The sequence below is a fragment of the Zingiber officinale genome, chromosome 7A, assembly GCF_018446385.1.
Source record: "Zingiber officinale cultivar Zhangliang chromosome 7A, Zo_v1.1, whole genome shotgun sequence".
NCBI lineage: Eukaryota > Viridiplantae > Streptophyta > Magnoliopsida > Zingiberales > Zingiberaceae > Zingiber > Zingiber officinale.
This window is the reverse complement of record NC_055998.1, coordinates 141,662,127-141,681,223: the sequence shown is the minus strand read 5'-3', so window position 1 is coordinate 141,681,223 and position 19,097 is coordinate 141,662,127. Positions and strand designations below refer to the sequence as shown.

Genomic DNA, 19,097 nt, shown 5'->3' with positions numbered 1-19,097 from the left:
TATGTGTTTTGATGAACCTAAAACTCAAGAGAATGTACTAAATCGACATGTTGAGTTTTGTTCATCATCCTAACATCTCACTTGTATCTATTGTGGACAAAACACATACAAGTCATCTTATAGGTCTTTGTGAGATGTAAAATTTGGTTTTGCCCTATTCTAGGGATCATGCATATCTATCTAGGCATTTTAGAGATATTAGACATCTACCCAGGATGTCACTTGTTAATAAGTGTTGTTAAATGCCATTTGTCCTTAATTACAAGGAATTAAACTTAATGCATGATTATGCTATGGCATACATCAAAATGAATTAACTTTCAAAGGAAAGATTCCTATAATTACATGATGTATGTATGACATAACATGGTATTTTTGTATTTTTCATAATAAAACATAAATGCAAAAATAGACATGATGTCATGGCATATGATGGGCAAACAATCATGGCAAAATTTAGCATAAATAAAATATACCTAGATTACCTATCTAAGTATCCTTAATCACTTAGCTAACTCAAAATATACAACTTGTTTTAACTTACAACGTTAAACCTAGATTGCCCTAAATGCTTCAAAGAAATGCCAAAACCTAAATTTACATTTCTATTTCTCTTGATTTGTTTATGCCACTTAAAAATTGAGCATATCCTCAAATGTTGGCATATTCTTAAGAGTAATCACATAAATCAAGGCCCGGATTGCCTTAAATTTCTAGGAGAATACCAAAATCCCAACTTGGTATTTCTCTAGGTTTTCCTAAACAGTGCCATTTTAAAATAAGATCAAGACTTCTCAAATTTGACTCATTTTACTCTTTTCGAAGAGTAAATAATAATTCCATTTCATTTTCAAAGGTTAACAAAAACCTTGAAAATGCTCCTTGAGTGTCAATTTCCTCAAAGTTGGGTTAACTACCCTTCTAATCGGAGTTGACACTCTCTAACCCATCTATGGAGTAGAGAAGATGCTCCTAGGAACCCAACACCTATTGGTGCTCCTTGGATGCTCTAGGTACTCACTAGGGATAACTTCCCTAGATACCTTCCTAATGACCTTGTTGGGCTTCTTAGAAGCCTTGGTCACATTTTCTAGGTCAACTCTAGGGATAGCCTCCCTTGTGACATTGTTAGTGACTTTCTTAGACTTCTTAGAAGTCTTAGTCACATTTTTCGCAAAAATACTCTTAGGGATAACTTCCCTTGTATTTTTGGCTTGACCACTAGACCTAGGGTTGGTTCCATAACTATATGGAACCCTATGGTAAGAGGTTACATCCTTCTTAGCCTTTGGTTTGTATCCCAAACCCCTATGGCCATTAGATGACCTTTGTGCTCCTAGACCTAGGCTATGCTCATTTTGCCCTTCTAGGATATTTTCCATCCTTTTTAGTGTCTTTTCCATTTTATCAAGCCTTGACCTCAAGCCTTGATTTTCTATCATTAAGTCCTTAGTTTTTGGTTTTCCATTAAATTTATGAGCATTTTTATTTCTAGGCTTGTAGCTAAGGTCCTTAGTGTGATTGCCTAGATTTTTATCTACATTCCTAGCCTTAGGTGTAGTAGTTTTAGCATGAAAAGCTATATGTTTTTCCTTAATGCTATCATGCTTCCTATTTTCATGGTAAATAGCATTAAAATGATATAAATTAAAACTATCATGCTTTTTACCATAATTTAAAGGAGTAGGCTCAATGAAAGTTACCTTTCTTTTTACCTTGGAGGCTCCCCCTTGACTTGAGCTTCCTCCATGAGCCTTGACCATCTTCTTCCCATTAGGGCATTGACTTCGGTAATGCCCCTTTTGATTGCAAGAGAAACACACAATGTGCTCCTTGCTCTTCTTTGTTCCGGGGATGGTCTCCTTGGGCTTCTCCTTGCCCTTAGGTGCCACTTGGCCCTTCTTCTTGGCCAATTTAGGGCACTTACTCTTGTAGTGTCCATGTTCCCTACATTCAAAGCATATAATATGATTTTTATTATTAATTGAAACATTTTTACCTTTGCTTGTAAGGGTGACATCTTTTCCTCCATTTGATATGAATGTAGAAGCTTCCTCTTGATCCGAAATCGATTTCCCTCCAATTGATTCATCTTGACTTGTGGAGGTGGAAGCTTCTTCATCCTCTTCTCTTCTTGACCCGGATGTAGACGATTCTTCTTGCTCTTGATCCGGTTCTATATCTATAAAATGCCTAGGTAGAGATGCATGATCCCTAGATTAGGGCAAAACCAAAATTTACATCTCACAAAGACCTATAAGGTGACTTGTATGTTTTTTTGTGCACATTAGATACAAGTGAGATGTTAGGATGATGAACAAAACTCAAGGTGTTGATTTAGTACATTCTTTTGAGTTTTAAGTTCATCAAAACACATAGTTATGTGTTTTACCATCATTGGGAAAGCTAATGTACAAGTCATGTGCATTGAGTCCAAAGAACATGGTGGGATATTGGTTTTGAAAATTATTTTAAAATGCTTTTGGAAAACCTTGGTGAAGGCTATCTTCTGATAGTAATCATCATTGAATAGTTAGACACAAAACTTGAAGAAAACAATAAAGTTTTTGCAAGTTTTTAAGTTTGTGTCAAATTTTTGAAAATATGATGTATTTTCATAGAAAACTATTTTTTCATGATAATATATGCCCTAAAGAATGTCTACATAAATTTTCACGATTTTTAAAATTTTGTAGATTTTTCTAGGGGTTTCTGAAATTAACTGAAAGTAAATTTCAGAAACTATCAGACCTCAATCGATCACCCGATCGATTGAAGGGTCTCAATCGATCGGGCGATCGATTGAGAGCAAGCTTCTCGCGAACAGAAGCTTCCTCGATCGATCCACTGATCAATCCAACCCTCCTGAATCGATCAGTGGATCGGTTCAAGCTGGTTCAATCGATTGGAACCCATCTCCAATCGATCGAAGATGCTGATTTTGGCTGGGAAAGTTTATTTTCAGCATTTTGAACCTATTTTAGTCTAGGAAACCATTCCTAACCCCTCAAAATACATTTGCATACATAAAAAAGGGTGTTTTCATGTTGAAAACAAGGATGGATTGGCTGAGAAAGACTAAATTGAAGTTTAGGTTGAGGTTTGGTTTCATTATTGAATTTATGAACCTCAAAACTTCTAAATTTGGGTTTCCTAAAGGTTTAGGGATTCCAAGTCATTGTTGGTGCGATGATAAAAGTTCACGACCATGTCTTTAGGGGGAGTTACTCTTTAAGAACATAAAAACTATTTTTCATGAACCTTGGAAGGTGGTTAACCTTCTTTTAAGAACATGCTCAAGGTTGAGCGTTTGAACCTGAATAGGGAGTGGATATCCTCATTGTTCAAGTGGTTCAAGTTTGTATATGCTCATGGAAGAGCATTCGATACAAATGAAGGGTATGAGACCTTCTTTTGGATTATTGGACTTTGTTAATGCTCAAGGGCGAGCATTGATGATAATGAAGGGTATGAGATCTTCATTATCGTGTTGATCACAACGAGTGAAGTTGTGAACAACGATGAGCAATTCTTCAGGGAGAGAGTCTCAAAAGGTTTAAGTTAGGCCTTCATTATCTAAGAGGGAGTCTACCTTCTTAGTGGGAGAATGTAGGTTTTAACTTACGCCTTCATTACCTAGTGGCATGAAGGAGGTTTAGGCTATGGGATTACCCTAACTTAAATGATGTATTGTCAAACATCAAAAAGGGAGAGATTGTTGGTGCAATATCCCTAAGGTCGAGATTAACCAAGCTTGAGTCTTGGTTTGGGTTTCGATGTTTGACAATGCAGTGGTTCATTTGTGGAGATTGTTTGGTGCAATTCCCCTCTGATCAGGGTCTAATCAGGTTGGTTGAAGAAGAGTCAAGTGTTGGTGCGGGAAGCATCCGACGATCGAACCTAAGTTTTGATAATGGCAAAGGATTCAAAGTTAAGGTGCTTTGTTATCTGACAGCTTTTGCTGAGTGTTTCAGGAAAGTCCTAACTGCGGTTAGGCAAGGTAAAACCCTAGGGGGTGGTAACCCTAGGTCATAGGGGGTGGTAACCCTATGCGGAAAGTCTTGGCAGGTCGATGGCTTCAGGCAAAAGTCCTAGGGGGTGGTAACCCTAGGTGGAAAGTCCTGGTATCGCGAACCAGGTGAAAGTCTGAACTGGCCGGTGAAGCGGATGTTCAGCAGAAAGTCCGGGAGCATCGAGTGCCGAGCAAAAGTCCAGTCGATCTAGAGGATCGCACTGGCAACAGGTAAAATCTCCTGAGAGGAGTAGGTGAGGACGCGTTCCTCGTAGAGGGAGGGTTTCCGGTTGGAAACCCGAAGTCAGACCCGGACAGTCCGGAGACTGTCATAATTTCATATTCATACTATTATGTTGTGTTAACTTTGTGTTGCAGGTATCTTTGGATTAACATACTTGCAGGTACCAAAAACACAAAGAAGGACTCGGATGAACAGTGTCCGAGGCGCCTCCATGGAGCTTGGAGGCGCCTTGGGTGCGAGCCAGGAAGAGGCCAGCGCAGCAGACTGGAGGCGCCTTGAATAGGGTTCAAGGCGCCTTGAACCGGAGGTTGAAGGCGCCTTGGATAGGCTGAAGGCGCCTTAAACCAGATAGAGTTCGACCAGGTCCGTGCTGATCCACGCGGGTGACTCGGCTCGTTCAAGGCGCCTTGGTGAACAGTGTAAGGCGCCTTGAACCCCCTTTATAAGGGGTCTCGACCAGCAGCTTTAAAAAAGAACTTCCAAGCAATCCTTGTGCTGCGTGCTGCTCATTCAACGACCCTGAAGTGCTGTTACAAGTCCACGACGACCAGGAGCTTCGAGTTTACGATTCTGTCGTCGGTAAACTTGTTTTTAATTACTGTACTGATTGTAAATCTTGTACTCTTTTTCGTACTTATAAGTGTTGCCCACCGAAAGCGATCAAGGATCGCGGGCCTTCGAGTAGGAGTCGACCTAGGCTCCGAACGAAGTAAAACTATCTGTGTCTTTCTGTGATTGCATTCTTTACTTCCGCTGCGTATATTTACTTTGGTAGTTTTACGTTTCCGATACGACAAAAATAGCCGCGAGCGCTATTCACCCCCCCTCTAGCGCGATCTCGATCCAACAATTGGTATCAGAGCGGGGTCGTTTTGAATTGGTGCAACCACCTTTCAAAACAAATTTTTCGCAGTTTTTTTTCGTTTTCGGAGTCGAATTAGAATTTAGCCTTATAACTATATTCTAATTTTTTCCCTCGAATCGACTTTTGCTCGAAGTAGGTGCAACACCACTCGAGTTCGTTTTTATTATCCTTTACTCTCGCACTACTAATCCAAGACTCAGTCTTGGAATAGATTTTGTTGTTTCTGTTCTTTTAGATCTAAAATGGCCCAACAAGAAGGATATAGCACCGTTCGTCCCCCACTATTTTCCGGAGAAGACTTCGGGTATTGGAAGGGGCGAATGGAGATATATCTGAAGATCATCAAAACAGGACTGGAACTGCCAACTGGTACCGACGGTAAGCCTACACCCTGCGAAAATTGGGAGCCAGCATTTATCAAAAGGGTGGAAGCTGACGCAAAAGCCACCTGCACCATCCAATGTGGTCTTACCAAAGAAGAGCTCAACAGAGTCGGTCCATTCTCCTCCGCAAAAGAACTCTGGGAAAAGCTCATCGAACTCCACGAAGGCACTGACGACACTAAGGTAAGTAAAAGAGATCTTTTACTTAATAAATTATATAATCTAAAAATGCAGGAAGGCGAAACGGCGAGTTCTCTTCACGCAAGAATACAAGACATCCTTAACTCTCTTCACGGAATTGGCCAGAAGATAGAAAATCGGGACGTAATAAGGTATGCCCTAAACTCGTTTCCAAGAAATACATTGTGGGCATCAATGGTAGATGCCTACAAAGTTTCCAAGGATTTATCTTCTTTAAAACTAGATGAACTTTTTAGTGAATTTGAACTTCATGAGCAGACTAATGCACAGCCTACCGAGAAAGGTATTGCGTTGGTTGCAGGTACAAGCCGAACCCGGGAACCGAGACCTCGACGGAGAACCGAACCAGCATCGGAAGTTGAACCAGACTCTGATGATGAAGAAGGTGACATTACAACCGAGCTGGTAAATCTCGTGAAGAAGCTCTACAAGACGAAAGGATTCGACAAAAGAGATCTAAAGAAGGCAGTGAAATCAAAGGAAGGCCCACAAAATACAAAGATGAAGTTTGAAGTTACATGCTACGGGTGTAACCAAAAAGGGCACATCAAAACCAACTGCCCTAACCTGAAGGAGGTCAAAAAGCAAAGAAGGAAAAAGGTCCTTAAGGCAACATGGGACGAATCTTCATCGGAGGACGACGACAACGAGCTCGAACAAACGAGTCTACTTGCATTAATGGCCCGGGACCAAGTCGTCGAATCCGGATGCGAGAGCGAGTCTGAGGCAGAGTCCGAGCAAAGCCACGGATCCGTATCCGTTTCCGAAGGACCAGACCCCGCTGTAAGTATCTCCCGGTTGAACACTTTAGTTAGCTATTTATTGCGCAAATTAGCTAAGTCAAACCTGAAGGTTAAGTCACTTCTAAAGGAAGTAAGTGTCCTTAAAGAAGTGGCTAAACCCTTACCTGACCAGAGTCAGACTGAATTTCCAACTCAAGTTCAAAAACTTGAGGAAGAAAATTCAAGTCTAACAAATCGGGTTAAAGATTTAGAAAATACCTTAGAACGGTTTACTTTGGGCTCCAAGAATTTGGACTTGATTCTTGGGACACAAAGAGCCGTCTACAACAGAACTGGGCTGGGATACAAAAGTAAATATAGATCTTATTTATCATTAATAAACAAACAAAGTGTTAAATCAGTCCAAGCATGGGTCTCCAAGTCTAACTTGGTCAATCAAGTTAGACCTGACCAATACTGGGTTCCAAAGGATCAAATATACTACCTCGATAGACCATATCGAGGCCATGATTCAGGGGGAGCAAAACGAAAAACAATCCTAAAAATTTAAAATTCAAAATTTAAAATTAAAAATTAAATTCAAAATTCAAAATTTAAAACTAAAATTAAACTCAAAATTCGAAATTTAAAATTAAAAATTAAAATTCAAAATTCGAAATTCAAAATTAAAAATTAAATTCAAAATTCAAAATTTAAAACTAAAATTAAACTCAAAATTCGAAATTCAAAATTAAAAATTAAATTCAAAATTCGAAATTTAACACCAAAAATTAAATTCAAAATTCAAAATTAAATTATCAATTCAAAACTCAAAGTTAAAATCAAGTTAAGATATTCAAGAGTCGAAATTTAGTTAACACTGAAAATAAAAATGGAGGATCCAGACTCGCTGGCACCCCCAACTAAACTACCCGGCAGGGTAACTAAACCTAATCTACCCGAGATGGGTAAAACAAGAGTAGATTACCCGGCAGGGTAATTAAGGTTAGATTAAAACGGGCTAGGTTTAACTTGATCCACAGTACTGGTGAAATTTTTGGATGATAGTACGTTAGGGAAGCTTGGGCATCGCATGTCTAGGAAGATATGGCTTCAACCTGGTGCAATTGGCCAAGTGGAACTGACCGAAGCTACCCTTAAATGAATCCTACTAGTTAGACCAAGGATTGGTATTAAGATCAATGGGTAGGACTATTTGGAAAACCTCGAAGGCATGGTTACTTTAATGAGCTCCTTGTGACTCACCATAGCCCAGAAGTTTATCCAAAGAATGCTTACTTGTTGAACCCAAAGCCAAACCTGAATCTAACACAAAGTTAACCCAAACCTTAAAGTTGAATTATAATTCATCTCACAACAATTATAGGGTTCCCTGATTGACAATTTTAGATCGGGTGAGATGATTAGGAATTTAAATTATTTAAATTGACTTAACTTAAATCAAGTTATTTTAACTTGAATTATTTTCAAAACTGAAACAATTTGAAAAATCTTTTCAAAATTTATTTTTAAAACTCAATTTCAAAATTATTTTAAAACTTAATTTTAAAACTCAATTTCAAAATTATTTTAAAAAAAAAAAAACTTAATTTCAAAATTATTTTAAAACTTAATTTTAAAACTTAATTTCAAAATTATTCTAAAACTCAATTTCAAAATTATTTTAAAAACTTAATATCAAAATTATTTTAAAACTCAATTTCAAAATTATTCTAAAACTCAATTTCAAAATTATTTCAAAAAACTTAATTTCAAAATTATTTTAAAAGTTATTTAAAAAAAAAAAAAACTCAATTTCAAAATTATTTTAAAAACTTAATTTCAAAAGTTATTTTAAAAAACTCAATTTCAAAATTATTTTAAAAACTTAATTTCAAAAGTTATTTTAAAAAACTCAATTTCAAAATTATTCTAAAACTCAATTTCAAAATTATTTTAAAACTTAATTTTAAAACTCAATTTCAAAATTATTTTCAATTTCAAAACTCCTTCAAAATTTATCTCTAACAAGTTTACTTCAACTTAACTATCGTGCAATCCATTAAAACAATTCAACCACTTCCTATGTAGGAATTGGATCAATGGATGTTGGATAGTGGCTGCTCCAGACACATGACTGGAGATAAATTGAAGTTTACTAAACTCACATACAACAACTTAGGATCAGTTGCATTCGGTAACGAAGGTCAACTTAAGGTAATCGGAAGAGGTAATATCGAACTCAACTCCGATTTTATTATTCGAAAAGTCCTTTTAGTTGAAAATTTCAAGTTTAATTTACTAAGTATAAGTCAATTGTGTGATAACGGATACTTAGTAACTTTTGACAAAACCAGGTGTTTAGTTAAAAACATTGAAAATCCTGAAATCTTACTTAAGGGACTTAGGATAAATAATATGTATTCCATTAATCTACCAACATCCTCAACAAAGTGTTTTCTAACACAAGAAGAGGAAACTGCTTTGTGGCACAGAAGATTGTGTCACACTCACACTAGACTCATTTCAAAAATGAGTCAAAATGGTCTAGTTAAAGGTTTACCAAACCTAAAATTCATTGAAAATTCAATCTGTAATACTTGTCAACAAGGAAAACAAACTAAGTCAACACACAAATCAATAAATCTTGAAAGAACCAGCTCCTTACTTGAGCTCCTTCACCTTGACTTATTTGATTCACATGGAGCTAAGTCACTAAGCAAGAACCAGTATTGCTTAGTAATAATTGATGACTACTCTAGATTTTCATGGGTAAAATTCCTAAAAACTAAAGATGAAACCTATGAAATATTTAGTAACTTTTGTAAATTAATAGAAAATGAAAAAGATACTAAAATTAAAAGAATAAGAAGTGATCACGAGGAATTTGAAAATCATAAATTTACCCAATTTTGTAAAATAAATGGATATCAACATGAATTTTCATGTCCTAGAACCCCCCAACAAAATGGTCTGGTGGAACGTAAAAATAGAACCCTACAAGAAGCCGCTAGAACCATGTTAAATGAATATAACTTAAATCACCAATTCTGGGCAGAAGCAATAAATACTGCAAATCATATTCAAAACCGAATTTTGATCAACAAATTTCACAAGAAAACCCCTTATGAACTATATTATCATAAAATTCCTAACTTACATTATTTAAAAGTATTTGGATGTAAAGTTCACATTTTAAACACTAAAGATTATTTAAGAAAATTCACACCCAAATCTAACAAAGGAATATTTTTAGGATACTCCTCAAACAGTCGAGCCTATAGAGTCTACAATCAAAACACCCTAAAAGTTGAAGAAACAACTAATATAATATTTGATGAAGAAAATAATCTACCAAATATAAATGAGAATGTTGATATTGATCCAAGAAATATAGAAGATGATGAAATTCAACCAAGTCTTCATAAACCAGAGGAACCAGCCCCTGACCCACTTACAAGACTAACTAGGGTCAGTACCTCTCACCCATCTGATCAAATTTTGGGTGATCCAAATCTAGGGGTAAGAACTAGATCCTCCTACAGAATTCACAGTCAAATTGCCCTAATTTCTAAAATCGAACCAAAAACAATAGAAGAAGCACTACCTGACCCGGACTGGATCATAGCTATGCAGGAAGAGTTAGCCCAATTTGAGAGAAATCAAGTCTGGGAACTTGTATCTAAACCCTCAAATAAATCAATAATCGATACAAAATGGGTATTTAGAAACAAGCTAGATGATCAAGGCGAAATAATTAGAAATAAGGCTAGGCTTGTAGCTAAAGGATTCAGCCAAGTTGAAGGTTTGGACTATGATGAAACCTATGCCCCAGTAGCTAGACTAGAATCCATTAGAATGTTGTTAGCCTATGCAGCAAACAAAGGATTTAAACTATACCAAATGGATGTCAAGTCAGCATTCTTAAATGGATTTATTAAGGAGGAAGTATATGTAAGCCAACCCCCAGGATTTGAGGACTTAGGATATCCTAATCATGTATTTAGGTTAAAAAAGGCCTTGTACGGACTTAAACAAGCCCCTAGGGCATGGTATGAACGATTGTCAAATCACTTAATATCCAAAGGTTTCAACCAAGGTCAAATAGATCCAACTCTATTTGTAAAAACTGTAGACAAAGACATCTTCATAGCTCAAATCTACGTTGATGATATAATTTTTGGATCAAATAACTCTAAATTTTTAAAAGAATTCACTAAATTAATGGAAAATGAATTCGAAATGAGCATGGTTGGTGAACTTAATTTTTTCTTAGGCCTACAAATAAAACAAACTAAAGATGGAATATATATTTATCAAACTAAATATGCAAAGGAATTAATTAAAAAATTCTGCATGGAAAATTCAAAAATAATAAATACACCCATGGCAACCAACATTAACATAGACTCTGACCCTGAAGGCAAACCAGTAGACCCAAAGTACTATAGGAGTGCCATAGGAAGCCTGCTTTACCTAACTGCAAGCCGACCCGACATATTATTTGCAGTTGGTATGTGCGCAAGATACCAGTCTTGTGCAAAAGAGTCACATTTAACCTATGTTAAAAGAATACTTAGGTACATTAAAGGTACTCTAAATATAGGACTCTGGTACCCTAGAACTTGCACCTTTGACCTTCTTGGCTATTCTGACTCGGATTACGCCGGATGCAAGTTAGATAGAAAAAGCACAAGTGGTAGTTGTCAATTTCTAGGACAATGCCTAGTAAGTTGGTCAAGTAGAAAGCAACATTGTGTGGCTTTGTCTACCACTGAAGCTGAATATATAGCCTTAGGTGAATGCACATCTCAATTGCTTTGGATGATGCACACTCTTAAAGACTATCAACTGAACTATCATAACACAAAAATCTCAATTGATAATATAAGTTCCATAAATTTAACAAAAAACCCAATTCATCACTCAAGGACTAAACATATAGAAGTGAAGCACCATTTTGTAAGGGATCATGTAGCTAAGGGTGACATTACACTCAACTATGTTGAGTCAAAATCAAATCTAGCTGACATCTTCACAAAACCCTTACCTGAACTTGAGTTCAGTGCACTTAGAAGACAAATAGGAATGTGCTGGGTAGAATAGACAATGTTTGGTTATCATTTGCTTTTAAATTTCTAGGAAAATACTTATTTCAAAATTCCAATTTCTTAGAATTTTCAACATTTGGAACTAGCCTAAGTTTTCCCCTAGAAATCATGTTCCCCTAGATTAAAGCCAGAGCATCTCACAAACACCTAGGTCTACCTTGCTTGTGTTTGAAAAACTTAGAATGGCGTGAGATGCATAGGGTACAGCCTGAACTCAGGAATGCTTATATTTGTGCATCAATATGAGTCTGGGCGTTAAACACATCATAAATATTAACCAAGTTAAGTCTTCCAGCTCTAGACAAATCTAACTGGACCAAATGGACTTAATTTGACTAACCATGTGAAAGCTACTGCCCTCTAGGCAATCAGCAAGTAGCTAAAGGTTAGACAGTTGGAAAAATGTGACCTCAAATCTAGTAAACTAATTATAACATTTTAAAGTGACCTCAAATTTTATAACTTCTAAATTTTTTTTATTGAAAATTCAAATACTCATATCTTCAAACTTAGTTGAATTTTAAGAATAAGTTTACTACACTTAGTTTGATTGCATTTGGCAAAATATTTTCTCAATACAAATCATTTTGAAGCTGAATATATAGCTAAGTATTTTCAAATTTAGAAAATCCCAAAACTCAAAAAGCTAAATCGTTTTTTGTTCTTTTTCCCTCTTTTGAAAATTTTCCTTCAGAAAAATACAAATCTACTTTCAAACTAGTTTATTTTTTGATATATGGCAAAGGGGGAGAGTAGATTTAAAGTTAATGGAAAAATCAAAGTATTTAATAAAAGCAGAGAGTAGGTAAATTAAAGTTAAATTCAAAGTATTTGATAAAAGGAGGGCTTTTATTAAGGGGGAGTCTAATATGTCAAAGTTCAAAGTTTCCAGCTTAACCTCTATTGCATTTGAAGTTTATTTACTTAAGCTTGGTTAACTTTATGCAGTTATTACATATGTTGTTTTTCTTAACTTTGAATTACGTGTTGCCATAATCAAAAAGGGGGAGATTGTTGGTGCGGGAAGCATCCGACGATCGAACCTAAGTTTTGATAATGGCAAAGGATTCAAAGTTAAGGTGCTTTGTTATCTGACAGCTTTTGCTGAGTGTTTCAGGAAAGTCCTAACTGCGGTTAGGCAAGGTAAAACCCTAGGGGGTGGTAACCCTAGGTCATAGGGGGTGGTAACCCTATGCGGAAAGTCTTGGCAGGTCGATGGCTTCAGGCAAAAGTCCTAGGGGGTGGTAACCCTAGGTGGAAAGTCCTGGTATCGCGAACCAGGTGAAAGTCTGAACTGGCCGGTGAAGCGGATGTTCAGCAGAAAGTCCGGGAGCATCGAGTGCCGAGCAAAAGTCCAGTCGATCTGGAGGATCGTACTGGCAACAGGTAAAATCTCCTGAGAGGAGTAGGTGAGGACGCGTTCCCCGTAGAGGGAACAGTAGGCGTCGGGTCGACCTAGGGTTTCCGGTTGGAAACCCGAAGTCAGACCCGGACAGTCCGGAGACTGTCATAATTTCATATTCATACTATTATGTTGTGTTAACTTTGTGTTGCAGGTATCTTTGGATTAACATACTTGCAGGTACCAAAATCACAAAGAAGGACTCGGATGAACAGTCCCTCCATGGAGCTTGAGGCGCCTCGGGTGCGGAAGAGGCCAGCACAGCAGATGGAGGCGCTGAATGGGGTTCAAGGCGCCTTGAACTGGAGGTTGAAGGCGCCTGATAGAAGGCGCCTTAAACCAGATAGAGTTCGACCAGGTCCGTGTGATCCACGCGGGTGATTCGGCTCGTTCAAGGCGCCTTGGTGAACAGTAAGGCGCCTTGAACCCCTTTATAAGGGGTCTCGACCGCAGCTTCAATATAGAACTTCCAAGCAATCCTTGTGCTGCGTGCTCTCATTCAACGAAGTGCTGTTACAAGTCCACGACGACCAGGAGCTTCGAGTCTACGATTCTGTCGTCGGTAAACTTGTTTTTAATTACTGTACTGATTGTAAATCTTGTACTCTTTTTCGTACTTATAAGTGTTGCCCACCGAAAGCGATCAAGGATCGCGGGCCTTCGAGTAGGAGTCGACCTAGGCTCCGAACGAAGTAAAACTATCTGTGTCTTTCTGTGATTGCATTCTTTACTTCCGCTGCGTATATTTACTTTGGTAGTTTTACGTTTCCGATACGACAAAAATAGCCGCGAGCGCTATTCACCCCCCCCCCCTCTAGCGCGATCTCGATCCAACATCAAGTAGGTCAAGGTTGACCAGATATTTGACTGGGAAGTCCTAACTGGGATGTCGGGCAAAAGAGAAATGCTGGTAAGTGAAGTCAGGTGAAAGTCCTGGTGAGTGAAGTCAGGCAGAGGAAAATCCTAGTGAGTGAAGCCAGGTGAAAATCCTAGTGAATGAAGCTAGGTGAAAGTCCTGGTGAGTGAAGCCAGACAGAGGAAAATCCTGGTGAGTGAAGCCAAGTGAAAATCCTAGTGAGTGAAGCTAGGTGAAAGACCTGGTGAGTGAAGCCAGACAGAAGAAAAATCCTAGTGAGTGAAGCCAGGTGAAAATCCTGGTGAGTGAAGCCAGGTGAAAATCCTAGTGAGTGAAGTTAGGTGAAAGACCTGGTCAGTGAAGCCAGGCAGAAGAAAAATCCTGGTGAGTGAAGCCAGGTGAAAATTCTAGTGAGTGAAGCTAGGTGAAAGACCTGGTGAGTGAAGCTAGGTGAAAGACCTGGTGAGTGAAGCCAGGCAGAAGAGAAGTCCTAGTGAGTGAAGCTAGGCAGAAGGGAAGTCCTGGTGAGTGAAGCCAGACACAGAGAAATCTAGATGGGTCAAGGTTGACCAGACATCTGGTGAAAGTCCAAGTAGGTCAAAGAAATTGACCGGATACTTGGCAAGAGGAGAAAAGTCCAAGTAGGTCAAAGGGATTGACCGGATACTTGGCAAGAGGAGAAAAGTCTAAGTGGGTCAAAGGGATTGACCAGACACTTGGTGAGAGAGTCCTAGCTGGTCAAAGGTGACCGGATGCTAGGTTTTATGTACCAACAGGTCATGGATTGACCGTATGTTGGTTTAGGGGCTTGGGACTTGATTTTGGACAAAAACCAGCAGTTGGATCGATCAGCCGATCGATTGGCTGGAGCCCAATCGATCGGCCGATCGATTGGGGAGTCCCCGCGAGAAGCCTTTGTCCAAATCGATCAGTGGATCGATTGGGAGGCAATCACGAGCGCACAGAAGCCTGCTGGATCGATCAGTGGATCGATCCAGAGGCCCCAATCGATCAGTAGATCGATTGGGAAGCTGCGATTTGTCGCGATAAGCCCTGGATCGATTAGCTGATCGATCCAGGCAAATTCTCAGAGCACAGAGGCGCTCTGGATCGATCAGCGGATTGATCCAAAGCCTCCCCAATCGATTGGGAGCAATCCAATCGAACGGGATCCGACCGTTGGCGCAAATAAAGGCTGTAGGCGTGCGATTCCTTCGGTAGAACTCTCGGTCATTTCTTCCGATCTTCACCTGCGATCACAGAGCTTCTCCACAGGGTTCTCACCGCCAGTTCTTGGAGGTTTTCCAAGTCAAGAGGTGGATTTATAGCTGAGGAAAAAAGCTAGGGTTAGGGTTTTCAGTTGTAAAACTTGTAAGCTATTGCTTGTATTTGTTTTCCTTTCTTTCTTCTTGTACTGTGAGTTTGTAGGGCTTCTCCGCCTTCGGTAGTTACCGAAAAGGAGTGATTTCTTAGTGGAGGGTGCGTGAGTAGGTGTGGATCCTTAGAATAACCACCTTTATGAGGTGGATACCAACTAAACCCTCCTTGTTAGCATTGTGTAGTTTGTTTCTGTATTTTTCGCTGCGCATTTCTGAAGAAACAAGCTGCAATGAGCACCTAGCACGCGACGAGCTATTCACCCCCCCCTCTAGCTACTTTTCGGTCCCAACACCCAATGTCATCCTTTACCGGACCCGAAGCCGTCAACCTGAATCTTATGTGTATCCTGCAGTCCTGAACAACTCAAGTACACATATCAAATACAAAGGTGAACCTAACTTAAACTCTTTGCCCAAATATCAAAACACATGGTCCCACAGACCATTGGGATTGCTCCAACACGACACTCCAGCTACCACTACTCTCAAATGGTCGAGTGGATAGTTTGTAAAGTAGTTATCTAACTACATAGCAATGGGGTCTATACCTGCTCGCAATTCTAGCTACCACTACCCCTTAGTAGTTGAGTGGGCATGACAGGACATGCTGCTTGCACTCTAGACACCACTAACCTAAGTAGCCGAGTGTGCAGAAATGACTGACGACTCTCTCAACCACAAGGGAGAAATTGTCACCGACATACATGCAATGCTATGATGAGCAAGATGTGAATAATCATATATATATATCTAATAATCAACTATACCACAATAACACAAGCATGTCTAACAATATATAAATATATATAGTAACCAATGTTAATAACAAAATAACCAATGTCAACTAATATCATGGATAACAACAAGAGACTCTATAGATATCAAGTCAATCATCTCAAAGATCAAGCAAAATAGGTATCAAACTCAAGAAGTAACATGAATAATGTTAAGGTAAATATAGTTGACTATTTAATCATAGCTCATGTACTAAGGACAAAGCACTAAAGAAACAAAGCAAAACATATCCGTCTCAAATGTAGATTAAATGAAATATCCATATGTAATGTTTACCACGAGCTTAAAATCCTAGAGCATACAACACGAGTTATTACAATTCTCTATCATAAATCAAATAATTAACCTAAATCCTAATCCAATTAGGGAACCCTAATTGGATCAACCTAATCATCGATTAGCATTGATTAATCCAGCCCATTTGATTAAATTAGGTTTAGCCAAATTCTGAAACCTAATTCTAACCGATTAAGAAACATTGATTAATTCAACCTTTAAGATTATTACTTAGCCAATTGATCACCCATTTGATCTTTCAATCAATTATGGAAGATGTTAGCTAATCAACATTAGACTAACTCTTATCGATAAAGTATCAGTCATCAATCAATCTAAACTGATCCGAATTCTTTTTTCACATTCTTCAATATAATTCAAGCAAGACATGAATTAATAATCCAAAGAAACTCTTAAATATAATAGCTCATCTATGACGAAAATCAAGGAGGAGAAAAATATTGAAGGAAACATATATCGATGAATGGAATAATGTTCGGATACCTATGTCTTAGCGATGATTTGACGGAGCTGCTCCTTGTCGACCAAAGGATTGACCGAGGCAGAAGAAGATGATGCACCCTCTTCCCTCAATGGTGCCATGGAAATGCGGCAACAATGGTGTTCGGTTGGTCATAGAGGCACGTAAATGCTCTAGAGAATGAAACTACGGAGGTAAAACCCAACTCACGGTCAAACCGAGCTCACTGCCAAGGCAAAGGCAGATGCCTGACAAGGTAGACAACAATGGGGATGTTGTTGGAGCACAATCCCGGTGATGACATGCAAGAGGGACAGGTGACAGTAAGAAGGAAAGGCAAGCCAAAGGCATGAGTCTGCAGCCTTTGCATCAGTGGCGCAACTAAGATTTTAAACTAGGAGGGGCGATTTTTAAAAATTTCAAAGTTTAGTATAGGTCAATTTTCATAATCTAAAATCTAAATTTTGAATTTAAGGAGACAAGAATGAACTTAAATTTAAAATATTTAATATTAGTACTAAGTTCTAGTTGAAACAACAATCTGTCGATCCCAAAAGTTTATCGATGACTCAATCATTTGTGATATTACTTCCTTATAATATTTAGCATTCCTAAATCGACGATAGGGTATGACACAACAGTGTTGTAGTGTGTGTAGGGGGAAAAGAAGAAAGAGAAAATTTTCTCAAAAATACCATAATTCATTTTAAACAAATAAAAATCTTAAATTTGATTCGATCATAACTTGATCAAATCTACTCCAAATTAATCCCAATTTAAACCAACGTAATCATTATCTCCTTGCCTACCCGTTAGATTTAGTTTGAATCTAATCCAATTTTAATTTAGCACTCTCACTTCATGTTCTACATTTAATTTATCAATTTGTTATTATATATTTTATTTTTAAAATTCAATATTTAATATTTCAAGACACGGTATTTTCTCGTAAAAGTGGTACCAATGTATAGCTTAGGTTAAGGGTTTTCTAGATATGCGATCAATTTTAATTTTTCGACAACGAACGATGGTGAATCAATCAGTCAAAGTAGCGTTGAGAACTTTTCAAATATATACTATTAATGTTTTTCTAAATTCCAGAGGGGGCGTTCTCACCCCCTCCTCACAATTGGCTATGCCTTTATTTGTAGCAAGTCAGCAAACTGAAAGAGAAATGGAAGATCAAGCGGATTGATTTTTCGCTCGGGAGCATATTAGAAGACCGATCGACTCCTATGGAAACATCCACATCACATTGTTTTCCAGGGATTCTATTCATGCTCTGCCTCAAGTACTTTAAGAAATATTTGTGATCATTGGCATCCTACTTCGTGTAGCTAAGTTGCTTCATGTTTTTATGCTTATTTGGTTCTGGGTACTTATGTTATATTAGTCTTAGTGGCAGAAGTATGAACCGAATCCGTTGTAGTCTAGTTGGTTAGGATATTCGGCTCTCACCCGAAAGACCCGGGTTCGAGTCCCGGCAACGGAAGAATTTTTATTTGCGCTTCAATTTTAGGACGACCGAACCGAGTCAGTCGAACCCGGCCGACCAGATTGAATCGCAACCGTTCGAATAATGACAAACGGGATGGCGGGTCTTCTTCATCCAACGGCCACCATTTGGCTACCAGAACCTTCTTCCTCTATCGTCTATAAAACCATCAAGCAGACGTGCGTGCACAGATAGATACGCAGCTTCTCCCTCTTTGTTTTTATTTTTCCCCTCGCCTCTCTTTTTCCTTAGGCGCTTGCGCTTCGTCGTCGTCGCTGTTGCCGAGATGGGGGGAAATCGTACAAGGCCGCGGTGGCGAAGGTCGAGAGGAAGAAGCTCGGCGGACTGGTCGCCGTCGCCGAGGAGAACTGCGGCCCGTCGATGCTCCGCCTCGCATAAGTGAACCCCATCTCACTTTGATTTCGTGTTTTTTTAGATAGATCCTTGAAGGACGGTGAGGTCGTTGCTGTTTGTTTTATCATCTCGTTATTTAGTCCCACATCCCTTGTTTGTCATGTAAACGGGGCTTTATGTATGAGGCGCTGGCTTCTCTCGGCACGACCTTACTTGAACAGGATCTGTTCTATAGGCTCGTACCACTGTATCCTTGAGTGTTAAGGAGACAGGCAACCCAATCTGGTTGATGACGTAAAGATTCGAGATCAGAGCGTGATTAACGGCTCAGGTTCTATGGGATCAGAGGCTGTGGAGGATCGTTCTCAGCGGGTGTCTACTCACCTGCTGGGGTGGTCTCGAATCTGTCTGACAGACGCAAAAAAAGTTTTTGCCTTAACGAAGAAGGGACGCAGCAGATTAATATAATAATTTTATGTTTTTTATGACTGTAGAACTCGTACATTGCATCTCCAGTATTG

The 19,097-nt window shown here is 38.7% G+C and overlaps 2 non-coding genes across 2 annotated transcripts; both read left to right on the top strand.

The window, feature by feature from the left end:
- The first annotated feature begins 18,146 nt into the window (after nt 1-18,146).
- On the top strand, nt 18,147-18,219 carry TRNAE-CUC. Its single transcript has one exon. It is a non-coding gene; the product is annotated as a tRNA-Glu (tRNA).
- A 560-nt stretch (nt 18,220-18,779) lies between these two features.
- LOC122003325 lies at nt 18,780-18,994 on the top strand. Its single transcript, XR_006117958.1, has one exon. It is a non-coding gene; the product is annotated as a small nucleolar RNA U3 (small nucleolar RNA).
- The last annotated feature ends 103 nt before the right edge of the window (nt 18,995-19,097 follow it).